Source organism: Nyctereutes procyonoides, unplaced genomic scaffold, assembly GCF_905146905.1.
Source record: "Nyctereutes procyonoides isolate TBG_1078 unplaced genomic scaffold, NYPRO_anot_genome, whole genome shotgun sequence".
NCBI classification, from domain to species: domain Eukaryota; kingdom Metazoa; phylum Chordata; class Mammalia; order Carnivora; family Canidae; genus Nyctereutes; species Nyctereutes procyonoides.
Genome location: NW_026575020.1, coordinates 43435731 through 43444745, shown reverse-complemented (window position 1 = coordinate 43444745; position 9015 = coordinate 43435731). Strand labels below are relative to the sequence as shown.

Genomic DNA, 9015 nt, shown 5'->3' with positions numbered 1-9015 from the left:
AGAGAGAGAGGCAGAGACACAGGAGGAGGGAGAAGCGAGAAGCAGGCCCCATGCAGGGAGCCCAACAGGGGACTGGATCCCCGGACTCCAGGATCACGCCCCAGGCCAAAGGCAGGCGCCAAACCACTGAGCCAACCAGGGATCCCTAGAGGATAGTTTTAATGAGTGCTTTTACTTGAGCTTTAAAATAAAAAGTTGGAAATCTTAACCCCGCCTTAACTTTGTTGATGTTTTATTGGTCTGTGAAAACAAGTGAAGGCCCAGAAGTAGGGATATCAGTGGCCCAAGTGGGACAGTTTAGTCAAACACTGTTGTTAGCTATGTGCAGGACATTCCTCCAAGGGCCCCTTTTCTGTCTTTGCATTGTCCTTATGCATGTTTTACTCCACATTAGCACCTTCAGATCCCAAATAAAGATGCGTTTATTTTCTTAAACATCTAGATTTTAGCCCATTCTCTGAAAGCACCCCCAAATCATTGGCACCTGGCACCATCTCTTGACCCCAGCCAGCACTACTTTCTTTCTCCACCTCAATATACAAGACCCTTAGCCCCACCCATTATCTTCTTCGGAATCTTCTTTTACTTTTTTTTTATTATTCATGATAGGCACACAGTAAGAGAGAGAGAGAGAGGCAGCTAGCATGCAGAGACACAGGCAGAGGGAGACGCAGGCTCCATGCACCGGGAGCCCGACATGGGATTCGATCCCAGGTCTCCAGGATCGCGCCTGGGCCAAAGGCAGGCGCCAAACCGCTGCGCCACCCAGGGATCCCATCTTCTTTTACTTTGAAAATAGTTGGCTTTGGAGAGACTTGACCGGGATCCTGATACTGTTTTAAACCAAAAATTGTAGATTTTATTACCCATCTCATTATCCATTGTATTCATTGTACGTATCAACTCAATTATTATACCCATTAGTTGAGTATGTCTCCGCTTCTCTGGGTAGCTTATAAACACCTCAAGAACAATAGTTGTGGTTTATTTTCCTTCTTCTAGTGCCTGCCACACTCTTAGGTTAGGTACTGGAATATATCTAGAATTAAAAATGAATAAATCAACACATCCTTTGCACAAGGAATGCTTTAATAATTATCCAAATATAACAACTTCTTCATTGTGGTCCTCTTGGTTTGCAAATGAGAGTCAGAACCAGAGGCCTGGGCCCAGACAGGTACAAGGAGGAAGCCCGAGACAACCATTTATTCCTGGGGGATCCGGTCAGGTTTATTCGTAAATGGGAAGGAAAGAAAATAACGTGAAGCGGAGGCAAGAGGAAGGAGAAATGAATTCCTGAGTGAGAAGAGGAGCTCTGGAATGACTCTACGGCAGCCCTGTGTCCTGTCTCATCCCAAGAAACATCCTGTCATCCAGTAGGAGAGTGGCCGGCCTGCACAGTGCAACCTCCATGCTACCCTGTGGAAAGAAAACAGATTGGCTCTTGTTTTTACTACTCAGTAAGCTCCTTCTGCACCTACATGACCCAGATCTTAGAGCAGTGCTCAGAATCCCCTTCATTCCTAGCTCTCTGCTTTGTTCCCCCTGGCCCTCTGATTCGTCCCTTAAATTTCCCCTATCTGTGGTCTTTGTCCTCTACTTCCCCCAACCGATATGCTTCCACATTTTCAAAACCTCCTCTTCCTCTGAAGTATGAGAGCACCATTGTAGAAGGCTGAGAGTTTCTAAATAAATTAAAAGGTAAATAAAAAATAATCAATCTCAGGTGCAACCATTGACTCTCCCTCAGAACAGGTCAGCCCTAATAGCCATCAGTGTCCCTTCTGCGTGGTGTTTCTAGAGTAGGCAAGGCACTTAACTCCCTCCATCCTCACAGACGCCTGGAGGCCAGTTGTAGTCAACTGGCCAGTTGTATATACAGCCAGTTGCATTCTGTATATATCCAGTTTGAAGCTCAGAAAAGTAAAGTAAACATCCTAATGTCCACCATCGTGGACAAATGCTGACAGGAGCATTTACATTTACAGAAAATGTTGCTGCCAATTAGCGAGAGGGGACCCTGTGGCAACCCTGATGGTATAGCTCAATTGCTCCCAGGCCTCCAGCTGATGGAACCAAGCAGGGATCAGCATCCAAACTGAACCAATCAGGTTCTTTATCCCAGGTACTTGGACAGGGACTAAGCCTAGACAGTCTCTGTTGCTGCTCAGGACATTAGCCCATCCACTTGGGGCAGCCAGAGTCTGTGCTGTGAAATGTGGAGGAGAGAATGCTGCTCTCTACCAAGAAAGTAGTGAAGCTCAAATGGACCAGGAGGCAGAAACTTGCCAGGAAAAGCTGGCTGACACTTTCCAGCTCTGCTTCCACTACCTTCCTGAGGTCTAGCCACACCTGTGTGTAAGCTCAGGGAGACACCTTGTGCCCTCAGGATACAGCTCCCTCTACTCACTCGAGTTACTTTGTTACTGCATCAAAAGAGTTTTATTTATTTATTTTTTTAAAGATCTATTTTTTTTAAATTTTATTTATTCATGTGAGACACACAGAGAGAGACAGGGACATGGGCAGAGGGACAAGCAGGCTGCCTGATGTGGGATTCGATCCCAGGCCCTGGGGATCACCACCTGAGCTGAAGGCAGATGATCAACCACTGAGCCACCGAGGCGCCCAAATATTTATTTGTTTATTTATTTATTTTGAGAGAGAGAGAGAGAGAGAGAGAGAGAGAGAGAGAATGACACAGCCCTAAGGGGTGAGGATCAGAGGGAGAGGGGAAATCCCAAGCACAACTGTGCTGAGTGTGGAGCCTGACTCAGGGGCTTGATCCATGACTGTGAGATCATGACCTGATCCTGGAAATCAAGAGTTGGACCCTCAACTGACTGAGCCACCCAAACGCCCCCTTCTAAAATCATTTTAGTACATCAGAAAAAGACCCAGATCCTGGGTATTGTAAGTCAGAGTTCCAAGCCCTGCCACTCTCCCACATTTTTCTAGGCTATAAAAGGGTCTAGTCCTTGCCTACTGTGCCTTTCTCTGTCACTACAACCTTCCCAGGGCTCTGGCTGCTACCCTAGTCCCACAGTGTCCTCCCCACCAGTTCTTCATACCCCCTGCTCCAGACACAATTTTTTTTGCACAGCTGATGGCTGAGAGAAGATTGGGGCTCAGTATGTCTGGAAGGAGAGAGAGAGAGAGAGAGAGAGAGAGAGAGAGAGAGAGAGAGAACCTGTGACAACAGAGGACTAAGACTGAGGCAGACAAGGCTTGCTCCAGCTCGCTGGGCTTGCCCCTGCGCTGGCATGTACCCCCCAGGGGCTGAGTATTTCCAGATTAGGCAAAAGCCTCCCTCCCAGAGGCCTATTTAGACATCCCCACAATGGTGACAGGGAGTGGCCGGGGGTGGGGGCAGGAGGGACAGGACAACTGTTTACCCCCATACTTCCTAGTCAGGGTAGATGGTAGTTCATGCCACGTTTGAGGGTTTCTAGGGAAAGGAGATGTCAAAACAGGCAGTATAGAGATCAAGGTAAATCTTGCCTGATCAGGAAGCTCTTCAGATGAAGAGTCTAGGGATGTGAATCAGAGTATGAAAGAGGAGAGAAGGTCCAAGTCATGGACTATGGAGCCTCCTGGAGCGGCTCTCTGACTATTGGGCAGTTTGCACTTGGCCTTTAATCAGACATTGGCCAAATATTATTACTTGATGGTTAGAGTGGAGCCTTCAGGGCCACCAGCCTGGTATTCGGCACTGGTTCTATGAGCCTCAGTTTGCTCATCTGTAAAGTGGGCATCATAATAGTTTCCATCACATGAAACGCTGGGTGAATGGGCTCTGCAGGTAAAGTGCTTAGTATAGGACACACTCTCAAGAAATGTTGGCTGCTGCTGTTGCTCCTGCTCTGCTATTAACTATGCAGAGCTTTTCTAGATCCTTTACACCAAAGAATCTGCTAAGTGGATGGGCACTACAGCCACTTGTCAAGTCCTCTGCTCAGCAAAAACATTTCTGGACTCCATGGGCAGTCCGTCTGGGGACACTCCCAGACTTTGAATAGGAAGAGAAGTCCTGTGAGTAGAGCTTTCCCACCCTGAGGCCCTGGCCAGACCTTGACAGTCCTCGTGGCAAATGTTTTCTGAGTGACTCCAGTAATCCTTGCAGCAGAAATGCCTGTAGATCTGGAAGATGCCGTAGTCGAAGCTGCCGATTCCATTTTTATTTTCCTTCGATATGTTGAATCTGCTTTCTTCAAAAGCCAGACATAGCCCTTCAAACAGGAAGAAGAGGGTTTTAGGGTTTTTAGGTTTTTTTAGAAAGGGTTTTTTTTTGGGGGGGTTGAGCTTAAGGAGGAGGGAGATGGAGCAGAGAGGGAGATCAGGAAGCAGAAGAAAGGGAAGAAGATAGACTTACCTTTACGGAGGGATAGTGAAGGTAGACAGGCATTCAATTTTCAAAGAAAGTGAGACTATAAATGGCAAGCAAAGACAATGGGTCCTCTTTGGGGCCCTTTACATTTCAGCAAATGTCAAACAGCCAATCCCTTGGGGCCTGGTCACCAGAACTTACAGGGGATGTGTATCCAAAACCCCAAGGAAATTATAAATTATAAATGTTAACAAATGGGCCTGGGTGCCTCAAGAATGTCTAGCTACTCTAGAGGAACTTGGCTCTCTCAGTTCAAGGGCAATCAAAATGGTCAAAACTCAACGATCCAGCACCTACAAAAAGAGGAAGCAATTCAAAAACCTCCAAAGCCACCTAGCCATCAGCTTCCCCAGGATCCACTCACCTACACTCTTCACAACATGTAACATCACGTCTAGTACTGTGTTCCCTGTGTTCAGTACTGGGACTAACTTGCAATCAGCTCTGGCTGGGAGGAGCCCCAGGGTGAGGGTCGTCTCTAAATGCCAGGAAAACCTTCATGGGCATGGGTCTGTGACCACAGCCAACCCCACATAGTGCAACCCCTGAGTTTCTACAGATTATCGTCCAAAAGGAAGTGATAAGCTTCCACTGTCCCAGGCTGAATGAGTAGCCATCCCTCACCTTCCAGGTATTTGGATGACAAGGTACCACTGCAGCAGCCAACACAAGTAACATAATATGAATGCTAGAAACACAATCCTTGAGGACAGGTACAGGAGAGGAGACATTCAGGAAAACCTCTTGAACCACAGGACATAGATCTCTACTCCTCCACACTTACTTACCATCTGAGGCCCTGTACCAATCGAGCTGCTCAGTAACTACCCGGCTCTGAAAAAGCACCTGGATTGGCTGTTGGGGGGCAGCAGGTGGGGCTGGCAAGAGACTGCACTAAGTCTTCAGATCAGATGGCGGGACAGCATTAAGGGAAGAATGGGCACAGAGCTGAGAGGAAGAGATGGGGGCATGGAGGCCTCATTTTAAGAAGATTGGGTTGGGGTGGTAGGAACTGGGGCGGCAGAGCCAGAGTATAAATTGGTGCAGTTTAGCAAAGATGAAGTGTTCTCAGGATGGCTGGGAAGTGAGGGGTTGAGTCGGTGTGGACAAGAAGATACATAGAAGACTTGGGATAGGGCTGAGATCAGAGCTATCAAGATGAGGGGGTGAGCTCAGCAGGGCATCCGCTTGGATGGCAGGCATTGAATAAGGGTGGGTGGAGGTGGGGTGGTAGGGCTGAGCAGACCTTCGGGGACTGGGATAAGAAAGCTGAGTCGGAAAAGGGAAAGCCATGGCTGGTGGGGCTCAGAGGAGGTTGGCGTGGAGCACCGGGATTGCCACAGGGGTTGAGGGGTGAGGGTGTGACGCTTCAGAGGGCGGAGGAGGGATGTGTCTGCGCTCAGGGTTGGAACTGGACTTAGCAGGGGGTCAAGAGTGTGGCTGCATTTACACAACACAGAGGTGAGGGGTGGGGGTACGTGCTGGGCTCGGGTCCCCGGGTCCCCGTCGGGAGAAGATGGAGGGGGCGGTCAGCAGGGGCTGTGCGGGCTGAAGGCTCGGCTCCGAGGGGGTAGGGTGCGGGGCTTAGAACCGGGAAGGCAAAGGGTTCTGAAGCGGGACAGCGCAAAGGCAACCAGGGGCGTGGGACCACGGAAGGCGCCCGCCGCCCGCTCGCATCTCGACCCCGCCGCCCCTCTCCCCCCTCCCCTGACCCCGGACTCACCAGAGCGAGCGGGGAGGGGCGGGGGTCGCTCCTGGCCGCTGCAGCCTCTGCGCCTCTGACCCGACGCTCCGGCCTCTCCGCCACCGACACCCGGAAACTGCGCTGGCGGCGCCTGACGCCATCCCCGCGCTTGGGCGCTCGGCCCCGCCCCCGGCCCGCGCAGCCAATGGCGGGGCGGGAGGAGCCGCGGGGCGGGGCCAACGGTCCTGAGGCCTGTGAAGGCTTGAACAGAGGCCAATGGAGTTTTCAGCAGCTCCTGACCACTGCCCTAGTAAGACCCCAGTCTCCCTTAAAGTGCCTGCCGTGAACTCAAGGCTGTAATTAAAATAAAGAATTTGCTGCTTATTCCAGCCACCACCTGAAGATAGGGCCCCTGTTTCCCAGCTTCTGTGAGAGAGTAGGAGTCTAGCCTTGGTAAGGGCCAGTTAGCAAATCCAGATGGTTCCAATGGGCTAACCCCTTCCTGCCTGTTGTAATCTCTCACTTCTGACTATTGAGCACCTACTCATTCCCTTCCCTAGTCCCTCAATGTCCCTGTGCAATACTCAGTCACCTCTGTACTTACCCCAGTTGAGTTCCGTTCACGATGAACCCTTTTCCCTGTGCCACTGCAATATTCTATTACTATGGAAATCTGTCTGGACCACTTTAAGTAGTGCCTGGTTTGGTTTGTTTTCGACAGGGGAGATGTGCAGGATCAGCTTTTAAAATTAATTTGCTTATTTTTCAGGATCAGCCTTTTAAATAAGCATCCCAAGGATGTTTGAGTTTAGAGGTCCAAAAATTTTTTTTTTAAAAAGATTTATTTATTTATTCATGAGACACACACAGAGACAGGTAGAGACACAGGCAGAGGGAGAAGCAGGCTTCATGCAGGGAGCCTGATGTGGAGACTCGATCCCAGGACTCCAGGATCATGCCTTGGGACCAAGGCAGGTTGGCTCAACCACTGAGCCACCAAGGGATCCCCACAAGGCCACATTTTTGGAACCTCTGTTTCCCTATGGGAAGGATGTTTCCTCTGGCAGCCCTTTTGAATGGGGACTATGTTTTCTCAGATACCTCACTGCCATTAGTCCATCCAGCTTTCATTCCAGTGAGAACATTCTGAATCACCAACAAAGAAGAATCAACTCCAAGTGCTTCTCCAGTCAACTCTGGGATGACTGCATGTGATTTTATCCAGTATCTGGTACCTTAACCTGCTGCCCAGCTAGAATGACACCTTTTGTGTTTCTGACTTAGCTAACTCTCCACCATGTTACTACTCCATGTAGACAACACCCTCCTTTTAGAAAAGACTTTAACACCCACCCATTTGTTAGATAGTATTGGTTATGCTCTTGCTACCCATTCTATCCCTTAGAATGCAGGTGCTAGAAACCCCCACCACACTATTTAACATTTCACAGATTCCCTTGACAGCAGAGTTCTGCCAATAAAATGTACCTGTGTGAAATCTAGGAGGTGAAGAGGAATGGAAACCATTCTTTCCTCCTCTGCAGTAGCAGATGTGAACCTACATGTTGGGGCTCCTTGTTGCCAGTCACAGGCTTGGGACCATGGAGGGCTGCAGTGAGTTCAGCAGTGGGTTCCCAAAAGTGTACTGACTTTTGAGTGGCAGCAGCAGCAAGCTGCATGTATGAAAAGCAGCTGTGGTAAAGTAACCTGACAATTTCACCACTGCTAGCCCCACAGTGGTGAGCATCCATTCCTTTAAGACATCATGACCAAAGCTGATACCAAGGGATGGATGCTTAACCATCTGAGCCACCCTGGCATCCCAGAAGTGGAGGGAGTTGTGCTTCTTCTTCCACTTGATTGCGCTTCATTATCCCTGTGCTTCATTATCTCTGTTGGTTGAGGAAGGCAGTAGTAGGTTTGGTGGAGGTTTGGCGTTGGGAGAGAGCCTGGTAGCACACATCTGACCCTCAGTGGAGTCAGGAGAGGCCAGTGGGGTGGTCCATGAGAATGGGTATATTGGCACCACCAATATATTTTCTGAAATAAAGGACTCAAGGAGGGCAGTCTTGGGTAATTAACACCCTATCATATTAGAAGAAAGACTAGTTCTCCAGCCCCTGTTGCTAGCTATCCAAGGCTTGGACATTTGACATTTTTAAAAAAGAAACAAAATACCAAAATGTGCACCATATAGCTTGTAATAAAATGAAAACCCCTATGCCAAGACTTTGCACATAAGATGTGCATGAGTTTGAGCTGCTTGGAATGACAAAAGAGGCCACAGCCCTACTGTGGAGCTAGGCTACAGTGATCCAAATATTCTGGTAACGCTAAAAATCTTACAAGAGGGGCCAGAAACTGATGATCTTCAAGATAAGAAGCTTTTGCACAGCAGGTACAAACAAAACTGTGAATAACTTGTATTTGGTGAAGATATTTGCAAGAGCACAGAATAAACTGCCAATTGATTTAATAGTCTATAAACAACTGGAGATAACTTTTCCAGTCTTCAGACAATCCAATATTGGGGAAATGGGGAAAAGACATATTCAGAAATCTTGCGTGGACTGCATCTTGTGGCCAACAGTCTCACATGAGGATTCTAGCTTCCTGGCATGTTCCTCTGCCATCAGTTACCTGTAATACATGTTTCTGCATTTCAAAACCAATGAAATACCAGATCCCACCTCACACCAGTCCAAGAATGGGGAAAGAAAAATAAGGCAGGAAACAACAAATGTTGGAGAGGATGTGGAGAAAAGGGAACCCTCTTGCACTGTTGGTGGGAATGTGAACTGGTGCAGCCACTCTGGAAAACTGTGTGGAGGTTCCTCAAAGAGTTAAAAATAGACCTGCCCTACGACCCAGCAATTGCACTGCTGGGATTTACCCCAAAGATACAGATGCAATGAAACGCCAGGACACCTGCACCCCGATGTTT

General features: G+C 48.7%; 1 long non-coding RNA gene across 1 annotated transcript; it reads right to left on the bottom strand.

Moving 5' to 3' along the window:
• Positions 1-1071: 1071 nt before the first annotated feature.
• On the bottom strand, positions 1072-4224 carry LOC129516829 (uncharacterized). Its single transcript, XR_008665878.1, has 2 exons — positions 4071-4224; positions 1072-1419 (listed from the first exon to the last, which is right to left on the bottom strand). It is a non-coding gene; the product is annotated as an uncharacterized LOC129516829 (long non-coding RNA).
• Positions 4225-9015: the final 4791 nt, after the last annotated feature.